The sequence below is a fragment of the Chiroxiphia lanceolata genome, chromosome 1, assembly GCF_009829145.1.
Source record: "Chiroxiphia lanceolata isolate bChiLan1 chromosome 1, bChiLan1.pri, whole genome shotgun sequence".
Lineage (NCBI taxonomy): Eukaryota > Metazoa > Chordata > Aves > Passeriformes > Pipridae > Chiroxiphia > Chiroxiphia lanceolata.
Genome location: NC_045637.1, coordinates 102,943,601 through 102,960,728, shown reverse-complemented (window position 1 = coordinate 102,960,728; position 17,128 = coordinate 102,943,601). Strand labels below are relative to the sequence as shown.

At 42.4% G+C, this 17,128-nt stretch overlaps 1 protein-coding gene across 3 annotated transcripts in view; it reads left to right on the top strand.

Moving 5' to 3' along the window:
• The window catches only part of LOC116783801 (cytochrome c oxidase assembly factor 1 homolog), a 53,980-nt gene that overhangs the window by 28,142 nt on the left and 8,710 nt on the right, over window positions 1-17,128 (top strand). Inside the window, exon 2 of one of the 3 annotated variants that reach the window (XM_032681663.1) lies at window positions 167-369. The exons of 1 other annotated variant lie outside the window; for it this stretch is intronic. The gene's annotated coding sequence lies outside the window, so the exon portion shown is untranslated. Of the gene's footprint in view, window positions 1-166; window positions 370-15,039; window positions 15,155-17,128 lie in introns of those variants that run through there. One more of the 3 variants, XM_032681677.1, reaches the window with a different exon arrangement.

Sequence of the window (17,128 nt, the reverse complement as noted above, 5' to 3'; positions counted from 1 at the left end):
AAACTTCTCGCTTTACATGGAAAACTCAGGCAGTAGGACCGACAGTGCTAGATGTTGTCCTGGAGTGGAATATTGAGTGACCATGTTGAATTCTTGGGAATGTTTGAATATTCTTCCTCTGTCTCTGATACATACCCACTCCTCTGCATTTTCTCTTTTGTTCTAGGTGGAGTCTGGATAAGACCTGTCAAGGGAGCTTCTTAGCTGGTTTGGGACTACCTAGTGATAGTGATCTTCAACCGCAGTTTTAGAGGAGTGGCACCAAAAAGCCAGTTGTTATGCTGAGTGCTTTACAGGACAAGTAACATTCCCTGCTTCCTCAGCTGCCTGAAAATCAAGCCATAGATATTGAGCTTCAGTTTGAATAGGGTAAGTCAGAAACCTGCATACATTGCATGACTGAGTTTAAAATATAGTTATCAGCCTATCATACACCTGTCTGAAACAAAGCCAGGGGAAAAAATTACTAGAGCACAATGTCGTGTAGAGGACACTGGCAATCTCTCCCTGTTGTACTAAAACTACAGTAAATGAGGTCTCGTTAGTATACCCTGGTGCTGTACTGATGTTGGGTTGCATTTCAAGAACTTCCTAAGTTACAGGAGTGCGGAGGCTGGAAAACTGCTGGAAAAGCCCTGCCCACTGCCAAAAAGAGTCTTGCTTCTTGGCCATGACAAAAGCTCAAGATTTCTTAGTGCAACTTCTGTTTACTTCCTAAACTGCAAAGTGCAGAAGGTATCTAAACTGACTAGTTATTTAAGAGAATAAAGTAGCAATCTACCTTTTTGTTTTACTTGGTTAAAAAACGACAGATCAGAAAGACGTCGAAGTAACAACTCTCTATCCCTAAAGATACAGTCTTCAGAAAGGTTACTATATACCTAATGAAACAGTAAAAAAAACTTTCAAAAAGTTGCTTTATCTGAGATACAGTATTCCTAAAGCATCCCTTAAAGTTACTGTATCCCCAAAGATACAGTAACCTTCCAAACCCCTCAATTTGGGGTTTCCTTGTGATTTGCTAGACTTTGTTTAAGAGAGTTTCCCCCATCTAAGTCCTCGGTGGCTCCAGTGATGGTGGAGGAGAGCTGTGTAGCAGGCTGTTCTCCTTTTGCATGGAGATGAAAATCAGGCTCCTGGACCTTTAGGCTGGCATTTGGTAAAACTTTGTTCCTTTGCCATTCCCACTAAATCCTCTCTGGTGTCACACTCACATAGGAAGCCCTTTTCCATTCCCACACAACCCCCATACATACTGTTGTTTCCTTAAAAAAGTCCATTTGTGGCTTGAAAAGCTCATATCAGATACAAAGCTATTGAAATCTCTCATGATTTCTTATGTTTGTTCTTTTGACATCTAGGCATAGCTCCTAAAAGTCTGAGAATGTTTGCTGTTTCTGTTTGAATTTCTTCCCCTCTCCACCCCTAAACCAGGTGGCATTTTTAACTTCAAATTGTGCAGTGGGGAGCATATTAAACACTAGATCTGAGAGAAATGGGACGTGATGGGACTGTAGCTTTAGGTGCTGCAAACGGTCCAAATCTCCATATTAAAAATAAACAACTTTTTGGTTTAAAGTGTGATCAGTCCCTCAAAAAGCTACATGAAATCCATTTTCTGGATGATGTAACGTATGCCTGCCTAGTTTGCTTCCTATTAGGTTATTAACATTTGCTGCATCTGTAACTGCTGGTTACCGAAGGAAGGACTTAACTCTCTGCCAGAACCTTGTGACTAATTAAAACCTTGCCTTTAACATTTAAGGAGAAAGTTCTTGCTTTCACCAGGAAACTGGTTTAGACTCCTAATCCCCTAAAGCACAAATGGCACATAGTGCATCATAGTTAGCAAGCAGATTTGAGAAAAAACCACAGTCAGAGGAGTGCAGCTTGTTGCATAAGTTAAAAATGATTAGTTGATTTCTTTTTACTTTCTCCACCAGTACTGGATATTATACATGCTAACTAGTATTCCCCTCTCAGCAAGGTATCCAGACCTTGTAGGGCCAGTTCTTTTTACCAATAAGACCTTTGCATCGTAAAATGTCCCAGACAAAACATGCCCAGGGGAAAATCCCATGCTTGTAGGTACTTTCAAGCCTTTTCAACCATTTGCTTGATTAGCTGCTTGTCTTGGGTGGAGGAGAATGGCCTGTTAGAAAGCGATGGCCAACATAAATGGAGAAGAACAAATAAGACAATTGAGGGTGTGTCTAATGGATCTGAATATCCAGGACATGAAAGGATCTGCCCATCTGTGCCAGACTTGGGCAGAAGAACAGAGCCGGTAAGTTTTAGCTCTGTCAGACAATTCTGCCATCTTGGAAATGGGACTGGATTTACAGTGAAGAAGCATCACATGAGGAGAGTAATGTTTGGGGTACTGTGGGTCCTCATTACTAATTTTATAAAGACTAAAAAAAAATACCACAAGGTGTTTCACAATGCATTTACAGAGAGAATTGTAAGGGCACTGAATAGTGCATTTTATTCCAAATGGTTCATTTAACAGATGTTAAATATGCATCTGAACACTGTCACTTTGACTGTTGAAGTCAGCAAAGTCATTAAACTGAGTATTAAACTCAGAAGAGTCTTGCTTTTTACCTCTACACCAAATCCCATTCAATTCAGTATGAATACAATAGTACATTTAAGTGGAATGCAAGAACAGAGACAATAGGAAAATCTGGAGCTGAATTTCCATTTGAGTACTCTTGAACTTTGTGGCATAAATCTTCTTTTCCTGCAGTGTGATCTAGTTTATTTTCCCGAGAAAGAAGTATATTTTATTTTTTGCAAACAGAGGCCGCATAAAACACATGGTTGTCTTCTGAGCGATGTCTTGAAGACCACAGCTTATACATTATAAAAAACCAAACAACTTCTGTTTAGAAGCTAAATGAAGGTTTTTTGTCTATCAGCATTTTTATTCCATATCAGTTTTCTGCATAGTGGAAAATATACACCCTTAGAAGGGTAACAGCTATGATAAGTTGTTAAAAACAAATTATCTCGGAAAGTAATTTTTTCCATTATGAAAGTGGCTTGTTGTGTATTAGTGAAATGAATTAGTCACTTAGCACACCTTTCACAACCTCAAAATAATTAGATTATGGCCTATACGTTCCCCTGTGTAACAGGAGCAGCTCTCCTCTTTGTACGTACAGCACTATCACTCCACAGTTTCTGATTATGTTTTATTCGTATGGAACCATAAATCACTCATAAATCAGTCCAAAGCCTAAAACTAACTAAACCAGTTCATGTTTCTTGCATGAGCTATTCTATTTGCACGCCTTTCCAAATTAAACATTTCTTGTTGGGATATAGAAAGATTCCAGGTACATGATATTCTATGGAAAAAAGGTGACAGCATGACATATAGAAGATGTATGGATGGGGAAGGGAGGAAAGTAGGAAAGCAACAGGGAAAGAAAGGGACATTTGCTTTTGATCCTTTCAGTAGAAGAAAGTCAACTGAGCAATAGCTACCCAATTCATCCTTTGATTTATCCCTGTTTTCTGGAACTATTCAGAGTAGAAAAGGCTCAAATGGCATCTCATCAATGTATGTGAAGGGAGAATGCGAAGAAGAGGGACCCAGGCTCTTTCCATCAGTGCCCAGTGATGGAACCAGAGGCCATGGGCACAAACTGAAACAGGAAATGCAGTCCGAGTATCAGGAAACGTTTTTTCACTGTGAGGTTGACTAACTGCTGGCACAGGTTGCCCAGGGAGGTTGTGGAGTCTCCATCCTTGGAGATAATCAAAAGCCAGACAACCACCTGTAGGCAACCAAATTTGAGCAAGGATATTGGAAAAAGTGACCTCCAGAGAAGTCACAGCCTCAGCCTTTGTGTGATACTGTGATGCTACTTTAGTCTCTTGTCAGTGAGAAAGTGATACAACTCATTTACTCGGTGGCTCCCTTCAGTCAGGAACTGCAAATTTTAGAAATGCAAAGGGTGCTCCAGCAGCCAGGAACTCTGAAAGGGACCCCAACAAGCACTTAAGGTTTGCAGTGGGAAGGAGTGAAATGCTTGTGGGGTCAGGATAGGCAACTCTGCATCTGGCAGATTAATAGAAACAAAGGAGGAGCTCAAGAATCACATGTTACTTCCACTTCAATCACTCAGAGAATCATTCCTCTCCTTTTTGTTTCAGAGAGGGAGAACTGTGACATAACTAATAAATATACTTCAAGTATCAACTGATTACTACATCTTTGTGCCAGCGGCATTGGGAGCACAGGAGGGATGCTGAGAACTACTCTGAAAGGACTTGTCATGTGAAAAAGCAAAGCAGAGAAATCTGGATGCCTGAATTTTATGACATTTGATTCCAGTGAAGACTACACTGAGGCCTTGGTAGTTTCTGGGGTTATCATCATGTTTTCCATACTGATTTACTGTATCATTCTTCTGCACAGGATGAAAATAAGTACATCCAGGGGCTTTACAGTGCCAGTTGCTGGTGCCTGCAACACTTAGCTCTGGCCATAGACAGGAATCCCAGACTTTGGGGCTGCACTGTGATCACACTGGGGAAAATATAGAAAAAGGTGTCACATACCTCCCTCTGTCTCCTGTGACTTACTTGTCTGTATTCTTGAATGCCAGCTCTCCTACATGCTAAAAAAAATAGCTGATCTGGACTTAAAGTGGTGCAGGGCAGCAGAAAATGTTAGAAGGCAAGCTCAGCGCCAAGTTCAACACTGCCTTTTCTCGGAATGTCACCTCCCTGGAACAGCTTCCCATAAGCATGGCAAGATAGGGTGGCAATTTCTTTTTCTTAAGTGAATTTTGCCAAAGGATAGGACAGAGGAGGCTGAAACTTTCAAAACCAAGAACTCTGTAATGATGAGTTTAAGCAAAAATGTAACACTTTCAAATTGTACCTGGCACATTAGGGCAAGAGACAAAAGTGCAAATGCAGCTTTCATGTAGAAGTAGCAAGTTTCTGTCTGTCATACTGAAAATACAAAATCTTGCCAAGTTACAAAGAAGCCATTTTTTCATACTCTGCAGTAGACAACCCTGTTATTAAATAATAATGCCTTCGTCTCTTGGTGGTGCTGTTGGAAGTGGAGAAGGAGCTCTTTTCACATCTTTTCTAGTCTGTCTCCTCTTCTACTAAATACAAGTGCCTGCTGAAAAAGCTCTGTGCTAAAGTGCCTGTGTTTCTCTAACAGGGACCTCAGAGAAGCACTGCTGGGGTTAACATATTGTTTCAACCAGGCATATACAAGTGTATTGCAGAAGGCACTATGCAAATAGTGTTCACAGAGTTTATAATTTCCTGTTGGAACAGCAAAGAAAAGAAGGTCATTGATTTAAACCAGAGAATACAGATGATTTCCTGCCCACAAAGCTGCCAAATGCTTGGAGTTATTGATTTTTTTTCCCTTCCCTGCTGCTAACCAAACACTTCTGGTCCTGTCATGGGCATCATCAGCTTATTGACTAAGTAAACATAACTCATTAAGCTGAACATTTTTAAAATAATAGAAAATTATAGTGACTACAGTTAAAAAAAATAAAATAAAAGGAGAGGAAAAACAGTTCCTGAAGTTAATTAACTTTTATGTAGATTCAAGTTTCTTGAATTTAGGTTTGCATACAAAAGAGAGAGAAAGGAGAGAAAGAAGACTCAGGGAAAAAAACCAGAACCCCTTTCCTAAAGAAGCCGAAAAGAGGAGGGTGCAAGAAAGTGGGTACTTCAGATTTTTATGACCACAAGTAAAATAAAAATTACTGCAAAATTGAGATTGAAAGGGTAGAACTGTGTGGCAGCAGCATGGTGAAGGCATGTTTTTATTTATTTATTTACTTATTAGCAGCAGGAGGTCTGTGCTGTTGTCTGAATATTTTTTTTGAAGCCAGGGCTGAGCACAGCTGATGCCTGGCCTTGGAACGTGTCAGCAGATAACACGTACGGTATTAATAAATGTAGAACAATACTTGCTGTCAAGTTGGTTACAAGGCAGTAGTTCACTGAAGGGGGCCTGACAATGTCAAAAAGCATTAGACCAGAGCCAGCAAATGCTTTATACGCTACAGCTGAACCTAAAAGATGAATTGATGTCCTGGATCTGACTTTAAGGCATCTGTCTGCTCTGAAGAGCATGTGTTTGTCTGAAGAAGCAGGGAAACAAGTTGCTTTTTCCTCCTCCTCCAGCCATCTGTTTACATGCAGAAGGCAAGGAGCAAGACACAAGAGAACAAATCCTAGTGTGTTGTAAATGGACCGGGATGCCTTACAGACAAAACGATCTTTAAAAGTAGCAGCACAGACTCAGGAAAGGTGTTTAGAGGCAACTCTGAACAGCAGGGAGGCAGCTACCAGGCTGCAGAGAGGGCTGGCTTTCCCGTGGGACTTGCTGTTGCAGGTGCTGCTGCTGGCTTCCCTGGCCATGAGTCTTGAGGTCCTTTGGTGTGAGAGTTCGCAGTGAGAGAAGAGCCAGTGGGAAGAGACACCAGGAGGGAAGTAAACAAGCAGATTACAAAGTGATGAAAAATAAGGGTATCGGTGTTCTACAGTGACTTAGAAAAGGTGTGACCGTTTCCTCCACCCCCTCACCTTCATGCCTGTCGACTGAAGAATACTATTAAGTTAGGTAGTCACAGATTATTAATGACCTGTTAACAGCTTCTTTAATTTTCTAATAAGTGCCAACTGCAGCTGCTATAATTATTCTGCTGGTCCTACAACACGCCCTGTGCCAGACTGCAAAATATTTTTTTTGTCTGGAACACATTGTTGTGCCTCTTAACATGTGTGTACTGCACATGGGCAGTTTCATACCTAAGTAAAATTACATCTTAGATTGTCAGAGCCCTTTGCAGCCATTAAATGTTGGTATCTTCCAGCAAAGTAGGAACTAGGAAGTGTTTAGTCACCTATTTTTACATATGTGAATTGAGACACCCAAAGTTTATGGTTTTAGCCACAATGATGCAGTGAATCAGTCCCTGAGCTGCTTGTGAAATCTGGGAGCACCGTCTTCTGCTTTGCTTGTGCTGGCATCATATGAACTGCAAAAGTCAGGGGTAAATTGAAAGTAAGGCCAAGTAGGGGCTTTTTCTATCTAAGCAGAGGTTCCTGGGAGTAACACTGTATAAAAGTGATTGTATCTCTTCATCACTCTTCCTAATTCCCACGAAGAGAAAGCTGAGTAGTGTGTGATGGGAAAACAAAACATAAACAAACAGAAAAATGTGTGTATTGTGGTCAAAGGCAAAGTATTTCCTCTTCAGCCTTCAGTTTTAGAAGTCTGTGGGCACAGATCCCTACCAGCATCATTAGCAACAGTCATTCCCCGCTAACTGGTCCTGTTTCCTTTTCTGATGGATCACAGCACACCTGTGTGTCTCATGTGTGCCACATTTGTCAAATTTCATTGTACTGAGCCCTCGGTAATCTAGCATTTGATCAACAAACCCCACAAACGAGTATTTGAAGATTACAGTAGCAATAAGGAATGTTGTTAACAGCCCTGTTTGAAAGCTACTAGTGAGGATGTATTTTGAAAATGCTGTAAAGCAGATGCTGAATTTTCAAAGATCCCAACAGTTTTAGAAAACAATGATCCTGTGAAGGTATTGCATGTTGAGCACACACAAAACACACAACGTTTTGAAAAATCTCGCCCATCAACAGTATGCAAAGGTGTGGTCTGTGCTTTTGCCCAGCTCTTACACTGTCACACCTCCTTGTTGGACAAAGCCCTATGCTGTAGCTCCATAGGCAAAGCTTGTCCCCATATCCCTGAAGGTAGGTTTGTTGTAGGAAACAGCCCTGGAATTGTGCTGAATCTGTCTAGGCTGGCATGTTTTAGCCTAAAAGAGGGCATGGTTCATGGGCAGGGACACAGCCCAAGTCTCTTGGAACCAAGTGTCTGACCTGTCACAGGCTTCCTGTGAAGTTGTTCCGTGTTTTTCTGCAACAGCTTTGCACAATGAAAAAAAGATCCTGCATTCCCTAACAGGAACTGTTGAAGGACCAAAGATTTAGTGAGTAACATTTAAAGTATTAAACAGAGAGAGATTTTTTCCTCAGATCTTTTCCCACACATATTCTGAGGAGGAAAATATGGATTGCGGTCAGCTGTTCTCTGAAATTCCTCTTGACTCATTTTTGGAAGGGAATCTGATTCACATTCAACTGTCTTGTGAGTGTCCAGCATATTCTTTCCTTTTTCCAAGGGTGGATGGATAAATCAGTAGCTACTGCCCAGATGAAATCAAAGGTCTGACTCGAGATGCTGCATGTGCAGTGGTGACAGATTCCATCACTTCCTTTGCCCTTTTGCACCCTCTATCTCATGCAGCTCTGTGCTCAAGTTCACAAATTGGATCTGTCTGAACAGAAACCTTCAAGTACTATTAGAACTTCTTTTCTTTCATTTATTTTTGATGGTTCCCATAATAACTTTTTTCCCCCCCTTTTTGACTTTCTGGGAATAGAATGTTTCTAGGTCAGAATCCCTGTTGGTCTTGTGCTGTTTTTGGTCCTCAATGCTTATTAAAAAGTCACGAGTCTTTGAGGTTAGTTTTTCCCCAGATCCTAATTTGTGTTAACAGATTTAGCTGATACTGAACCAGTTCTGCTCATATGGGCAAGGACCAACTTCTGTAAATGATCCAGATGTCCAAGATGTTCGAAAGTAATTAGTTTTCCTCAAAGCCTTAGGCTTTAAGTGTTGATCTGATATATTTAAAAGGGACTTGACTTTCAGAGGAAGGGTAGGATCCTTCTTTTTTGAAGGAGGAGCCCTTCTGGGAGGGTGTAAAGATGGGCACTTGAAATAAACTTACCACATCTGAGGATCTGAGGGGAATTAAGATAGCATTTTTTTTTAGTTTCGGTTTTCAATAGGAAGTTATGAATAAGAGCAATGTGTTTGCAAAATGCCAAAAGTATGTACTGCTATAATATTATATAATAAAATGCATTAGCATTTTATTATCAGCAAGGGTTTTGCCATAGGGCTGCAAACCTCCCCAACTCCGCTGATATTTTAAAAGCTTTGTAAATTGGACTCTATGCTGGTCACAGCAGAGCAGATCACATCTTTCATCCTCTCATTTCTGGAAGCAGACACATTACAAGGGAGCAAGCATCTTATGATTTACACTATGTTCCTGCTTTGAACGTTTTTTTCCCTGTGACTGCCTCCCCTGGCGTTCAGTTCCGTTAGGTCACCATGTACTGCATGCCTATTTAATGCATGCATGTGGGTCATATTATTGAAGTTAGCAAGGCTACAGACAAGCACAAGCCTTATCAGAATTGCAGATTGTGAACTTCCGGGTTGGTATTAACTTTTAACATAGCCACATACAGTTCCTAGCCCAGTGACATCTGCAGTACTTCTATGAGCTTTTGTGACCATTTGATTTTCTCTTTGCAAGGTAAAATGTGACCTGTTAGCCAAGAAGGTTATCACAGACTCCTTGTGTTTCTTGATTTTTTTTCCCCACATCTCAGGATTTAGTAAGTTGACCTAAAGCAAGATTGGTCATTGGGTTTTGCTTTGAGATTCTCTCGGTGTCTTTGGCATAGTGAATATATTGGACAGAGATAAATGCCCACAAACTGCCAAGAAAGCTAAGTAGTTACTACTTCATAGAAAGCATTGCAAACTCTTTGATCTTTCCATGAGAAATCGTTTTGTACTCTTCACTGCTCCCTTACCTTGAAGGTTCAGTGAACCTATTCTGGGAAACTATATACAGAAAACACACACCACACTACAAAAACGTCCCTGGCTTTACAGTCCCTTTCTGCTAAGCACAGAGGGCTATTCCGTCTCATCCTGGCAGCACGAGACAGTCAAAGGACTATATCTGCTATTTCTTATGTGATTCTTTTATTTTAACATGCCCATTTGGAAGCTGGGCTGTGCCGCTTGTTGTGGGGAGAACAGGTACAGCACAGAGCAGTTCTTTTGAATCTTGGATTGCAGCACCCATGACCTCACTCCCAGCAGCAAGGAAGCCAAGAAGCTGTCCCAGAGCTTTTCCAGGCAAACCCCTCACTGTTAAAACCATAAACACCAGTGATCTTTTCTTCATGCACCTTGGGTGCAACTTTTTCATTTACCCTACTTATGAATTCTTACTCTTAAATCCTTTGCAGTTCACCTCTAAAACATAAAAGGTGAACATTCACACCTTCTTCCCCCCTCCATGGTGTCCAATTACAGAAACATACAATTAGGGATGCTAATGACAGATTATGAGGTATTAACCTATAATGCCATCCTCCAATAACAGCAAAAATGGGTCACACTGTAGCTATAATTATCCTCGTTCTCTAGTAACGCGCCCTAGTCGTGCCTTGCTTCTGCGATATCCCTTTGTATTTCAGTACAAAGTACAGGCAGCTCTAGATGTCTTGGAGGGTGATCTGGAGCAGATTGTTGATCTGGCTTGCACGTGGACACAGCCTTCAAAAAGACTGAACAATCTAGGCTGTAACATCTTTCCAACTTAGAGAAAACCAATAAAGAATTTTCGCACCTGCTTTTGTAACCTGCAGTTAGGAAGACAGACGCCATTTCACAGAGAGAAACTGAGGGACAGCAGGAGAAGGCTCCTTGGACAATGGGAATGGTGGCTCCACTGCTTCTGTCTGCTCAACACTGGGGTGGTGTTGCAATAGTCTTCAGGGTAAGAGGGCACATAGAGGGGTGAAAGTAGGTGGACAGGAAGAAAAGAAATGCAGTACAGGTGAACCCACCGGATGAGACCATGTAGCTTAAGAGCACAAAGGGAAGTAGTCTGTGATAGTGGAATAGAAATGCTATTTTCAAATAGAACAGAAACATGAAAATAAGAGTGCCCAAGAGAGGAAAAAAGGGAAATAAAACTAAGATATCCGAAGGCACCATAAAGGCTTTGTACTGGCTGAGAAGGCCACCTGCATTGTAGCGTGTGCCCCAGGACAAGTGATACAGCTACAAGAGTAAGGTGGCTGTTTGGAGTCCTTAATCACTTTATTGACTGCTTTCACTTTCCTTGTTAATTAGCCAGCAGCAAAGGCAGAAAATAAATTTTGGACTACTGGCAAGCCAAGAAACAGCGTTTCTCATATGTAGAGTTGTCCTTTCAATGCGTTTACACTAGGTCAGTTACACATTTCTAGGAACTGATCCACGAGGAGACCCTGGGAGGGACCATTTCAAAGCTGGCTGAAAAGGTTTTTTACCTCCCTAAATGCCAAAATATGCATTTTCAGTGCATCTGCAGAAGAATCACATAGCGGAGGAAAAAAAAAAGGAAAGTATTGCTCCGACTTTTGATTTGACTGTGAATTAAGCAAACTTCTTTCCTACAAATTTCTAAGGTTTTAGTGAAAGCGGTTCATACACAAGACTTTGATCTTTGGTGTTTCTGAACATGCTGGCAAGGGGCAAAATTTGTGCTGTTACTTCTCTCAGAAATAGGTAAATAGTATGTTGAGACTATTTCTGTGAAAAAAGGGGACAATAATATGCTGAAATCCTGTCAAAACACTTCTGCTGTACTGTCCTGTTTTTGGTGACAGTACTGGTGAAGGTATTTTGTAGGCAGTGAGTGTCAAGAAGCTATCTCTAAAATGCTGTCCTCGCATGTTACTAGTATAGAAATTGGCATACACCCAGATGCCTTATGGATCTTACAAGATCAATGGATAGGCAGGAAAGCAAGAATGTGAAATACAAGTGTGTGCTCTTGTGTAGTTTGCCTGACATTCCCTTCATCTTCTGTGACTTCCTTGGTGGCTTGCAGAAAAGCTGGACCTAGGGCCAATTCAAATCCCACCAGCCCAAGGGGATGTTTCATTGCAGAAGGGTCAGGCAAGAGTTCCAGCTTTGAAGTTAGATGCTCAGGTCTCTGATAAATTTTAATTTAATTGTAGTCTTGATGTGTTTTGAAGCTGGCTCCCTGCCAAGTCTCCAAACCTTACCACAAGAAGTCCCCTCGCTCCCCTCCAAACCTCAGGGAGAAGAGGGAGAAAAACAACCAAGAAAAACCCAAAACGAGAGAGAGACAGCTAAAGCAATATATATATGTGATGGTTTCACTCTAGGCCTTCCTGGAGACCAGCTTGAAACCAGGAAGGAACTAGGAAGGTGAACACGGAAGTATTCCATGCTATTCCTTTATGTAACTGGAGGTATAAATAAAGCCAGCAGGAGGGACCTCGCTCTCTTCCTTTCCGGTGAGGTCCGAGAACAGTGGGTCCCTGTCTCGGTCTGGCTTATCTGGAGCTGAGGCCTATGGTGACTGCTGTTATCTGCCATGCGTGAGGGGAGAGTGCTGGGCCATGTCCAGCCATCCTGCTTGTTCAAAGGGAAGTGGTGAGATTTTACTAATTTACCTTCAGTTGGCTGGTTGACTTGTTTGGTCCTTGTCCCTTTTTGTCCTTTTCCCTTCTCCCTCCCCCTCTTCCCTTTTGGGGAGCTGTTTAGGATTTCTAGAGTTGTGGTGTATAGTATTCTCATTGTATATATCTGTCTCATGAAAAACTATATATATATATTTTGCTATAGCTTTGGCTGCTTAGGTCTTTTTTTTTTCTTCCCTCTCTGGGAAGCAGGTCCTTGTTGTCGGGTTTCGGGGACTTGGCGGGAAGCCAGCTTGAAACTTGCACAATATATATAAATATATTTGCACTTATGTTACAGTTATATACAATTTCACAAGGGAAAGGGAAGGGGGAAGGGAAAAGGAACAAAACCAAAATAAAAAAAAAAATATATATATATCCCGATTAGTAGCCCAATATCTAGCAACTAAAAAAGTTAGCAAAGAAATATCTCACTACTCTCCTTGGGACAACCGAGAATCACTCTGGAACGATCGCCGGCAACCTCCGCCTCCCAAGGTCGACAAGGCCTTACCAGGCCTCGCTCCCCAACACAACAGACTCAACAGCAGGGAACCTGCACCTCCAAGGTGCCGCAAGGAAAGAGAGCGAAAGCCTCTCCTCCTTTCTTCTTATAATCTGGCTTACGTAAAAATCGTAGGGAATACTGGGTAAATCTAGGCCCTTCCTTGGTTACAGACTGGTCACCAAGGAAGGCCCAGACCAAACTACCACAAGTCTTTTCCGCATGTATTTAGTGTGTCATGTCAATACCTCAGGACTACAGTGGTTCAAGGTGGTTTAAAGGCTCTCAGATGCTTGCCTTGGTGGCCTCTCATTATATTGTATTGGTGAGGTGGGTAGGCAGTAGCCCAGGTCGAGTTAGCCAGCAATCACACTGAGTTTGCATGGATCAAGTTACTTCTCTCTTTTTTCAGAGCAATATTATTGTTTACTGTTTGGTCTGTGATATGACCCAGAATCTGGAGATGCTGGGGGAGCTTGGTGATGTCGGGAGTAGGAGGAGGAGGAGAAAATGCCTTCCCTATAGAACCTGCAGTCCCAGCTCCCTTGCTCAGTTCTGAGGAAAATAAAATTAATGTTTGAGGCTTGGTGAAAATGCCCTTGCTTCACCATTACCCGCCTTTGATGGAGGTACCTGAGACCAACCTCTGCCACACAAATTTCAGAGATGAGACTGAAAATTCAAATTTGTGAAAAATAAGGGAGACTCTCTTAAGGCCGGCCTATTTTTAGAAGATCCTCTGTGGAGAAAACAAAGTCTAATTAGAAACAGACTTTATTGTTGCAGTAACCCACCATTTCACATGTGACCCTGGGAGTCTTCTACCTCTCTGGGTTTGTTAAGTCTCGTTAACTGCCTGAGTCCCACTCAGCTTCAAAGTCAATCCTGAATACTACCTTCTCCTTCATATCTTGCTATTTTCAAGACACAAAGCAAACATTACCATTACTTTGATGCTCTGCTCTTTACTAGTTATTTTTTGAGAACACTACTTATAGTGATTTAGTGTCTCTTCTCTTGATTTTTGTATGTGCTAATCTCCACTTAATCTTTCTTACCACTGCATATGAGGGGGAGGAAAAGATGTCTGCAGAACAGTGTAGCTTGGAAACTGTGCTTTTTTAATTACCGGCTGTGAAGAAATCTGTTTTTCCACCAATTGACTTGCATACTTTTTTAGTGGTATAACAGTTTTTCTGAGGGAAGATCTCCACCACAGATAGCAACATGGACTTCCCTCCTTAGGAGGCAATGACCCCTCTATCTGTAAGATTCTTCCAAATGCATTGTCTTACAGTTACTGTCTTTGTGGCAAATGAAGTGGAGGGGCTGTGGTCCTTCCCTTTGAGAGCCTCTACACTTTGCAGGCTGTAAGCAATTTTCAGAAATGCTCAGGACGGGAAGAATGCCTCTAGGCACACCTCTGCTTTCCTTCCCTAGTGAGCCACCTCCACAGCACTTCAGCAGAGCAGCACATTGGAGCAGCAAACACAGTTGACCAGAGGATAGAAATCCTAGTGATGAGTCCTTGCATACAACAGATCCTTACTACGTTTTGGTCTTCCATGAGCTGATACCATTAGTATCTCCACTGTCACCATTCAGAAGTCATCAGCAGCTGTGTGCCAGAAGATGTAATATCCAAGCATCCATTCCACCAGGGACCAGGATGGCGGGGAAGGGAAGCAGCAGCCCTCCTGTGAGGGATGCACTGGGCTCCAAGGACACTTCTGTCCTTGATTTTGGAAGTTGACAGGGAATTGTGGGATCAACGAGAAGGTTTGCAAAGTCTTGAGAGGCTTGTTAAACACCGAGCTCTGAACCTCTTCCCGCAATGTGCTGTCATAGGACTGGCTTGGGAAAACAACTGAGAAACAAGTGAGAGGAAAGCATCAAGGTCAAGCCAGGGGATGGGGTGGTCCAGCCCATGGGCTTCCCACTGTGACCTAAAGCAAGCAATGGAGATGTTCTCCCTGTTACCATATGATAGTTTCAGTCTAGGCCTTCCTGGAGGCCAGCTTGTAACCAGGAAGGAACTAGGAAAGTGACCAAGGAAGTATTCCATGCTATTCCTTTACATAACCTGAGGTATAAATAAGCTGGTTAGAGAGACCTCTCTCTCTCTTCTTCCAGCGAGGTTTGGGAATGGTAGGACCCTGCGTCGGCCTTGCTTATCTGGAGCTGAGGCCTGCAGCAACTGCTGTTGTCTATCACGTGTGAGGGGAGAGTGCTAGGCCAGGTCTGACTGTCCTGCTTTTCTCAAGGGAAGTGGTAAGATTTTGCTAGTTCTTTATTTTGTTGGTTACCGGGTTTTTCGGTTGTGCACACCTGTTACATTTTTGTCCCTTTTTATGCCTTTTTTTCCCTCCTTTTCCCTTCCCCTCTTTCCCTTTTGGGAGCGGTTTGGAGTTCCTGTATTCATATGTACATAGTACCTTAATTGTAAATCTGCAATATATGTAAAATATATATATTTTATATAGCTTTTGCTATTCCTTTTTTTTTTCCTCATTCTTCTGGGAGGTTTTTCAGCTGTAGTCAGTGGGGTTTGGCGGGAAGCCAACTACAACCGGCTACATACCGTAAAGAGGACCTTGGGCACACCTCAGCCCTCCACACTTCTGCCTGACCAGGACCAGCAACAGATGACATCTGCAAGCAGGGACAGCACATCAGAGGCAGCAGTGCTTAATGGGATCACCATTTCTCAGCAGCCACACTCCCTCACCAAATGTCACTGTCTCGGCATGACAGTGGTGATGATGAGATTCTGTGTGAGCATGTGACTGGTCAGCACAAAGCTCTTCCTACTTTCCATCCATCTCCCTTGTTTGGGTGCAAGCAGAGCGTGAGACCTAACAAACCTCAAACCCACTGACAGCGAGTTACAGAGCCTCTAATTTCCGTTGTTTAGTAGTCAAGTCCTCTGAGCCTCAGTCAGAACCTCCTCACTGGTGCAAGAGCTCCATGTCTTCCCACTCTTACTCAGCAAACTGCCAGCAGCACCCCCACCCCCAGACATTTGCATTCAATTACCCTGAACTTCATCACAGAAAGCAAATTTTGCCTAGCCATAACTTTGGAAGGGGCAAAACCAAATGCCACAGGTCACAACCTGTTATATCTGATCCTCCCTCCAGATTTACCACGGTTTTTCTTCCCCATCCCTGTTATGTGGTGTTAGTGTCAGATCCTCCTCTTGGCCGGATGAATCTTACAAGAAACTTGGTTATTAATCAGATTTTACAGGGATTTAAGGAAAGTTGCAAACACAAGCATGCAAGCAGAAAGCTCTCACTATCCTTGTGAAATGGCTACCTCTGTTTCCCTGTAAAACCACACTTGTATTTCCTCTGCGGCAACTTCTCATGCCCCTCAAGTTCCTCAGGGGAAGCAATGAAGAAAACTCATCAGAGAAACTAATCAGGAGGAAGAGGACTGTACCAATGGCACAATTTGGGCATTTTGGGACATAAAATAGACATTTCTATCACTACTAGTGATCCAGAAATTTGAAGTAAATTAAACAGTAAACCTAAATATAAAGAATTCTTAAAAACCAAGGGAACTAGTTAACAAGGAAAGCATTCACCGAAGGAATAGCGTGCTTTACAATTAAATGCTAGTGCCGACAGAGCAGTAGATGAAATTTATACATGAGTTGCACTCAGTTTTCCTCAGGCTAGAGCATGCAAGAGGCAGCATATGGGCATGTCAGCAGAGTGGTGAGCAGAGGGAGGCTGCCAATGTCACCCTGACCCAGCCACGATGGGAAGAAGTCCTGACATTTGCCTCTCCACCCTCTCTAAACTGTGGTTGTCAACTGAACAATACCTGACTAACACATACCTGAGGGATGCTAGAGGTAGTTTTCACAGCAGGACTCAAAACGGCCTTGCCCAGGTCACATTTCTGTAGCTGGTTTGGGCCTTGGTTTATTAACCAGCTCTTGCTGAGTGTAACATTTAGTCACACCGTCATGTGACAAGTGTTTGGGATTAGAAATCCCAAACAGTTACCCCAATTATTCATATGTCTACGTGCCTGTTTGAAAAGAGCAGCTTTTTGCTAATGTGTTTTTTAATTGTTGTCAAAACCATTCCTCTTTCCCATCCCAGCTGCAAGAGTATCAACAGCATAAGCTGATACTCAGATGCTTGTTCAAGTCCCATCCTGTCACAGCCTGAAGCAACATGCTACTCCCCCACTGACGACTCAGCTTGAATCCTACTAACCTGCTGTGGG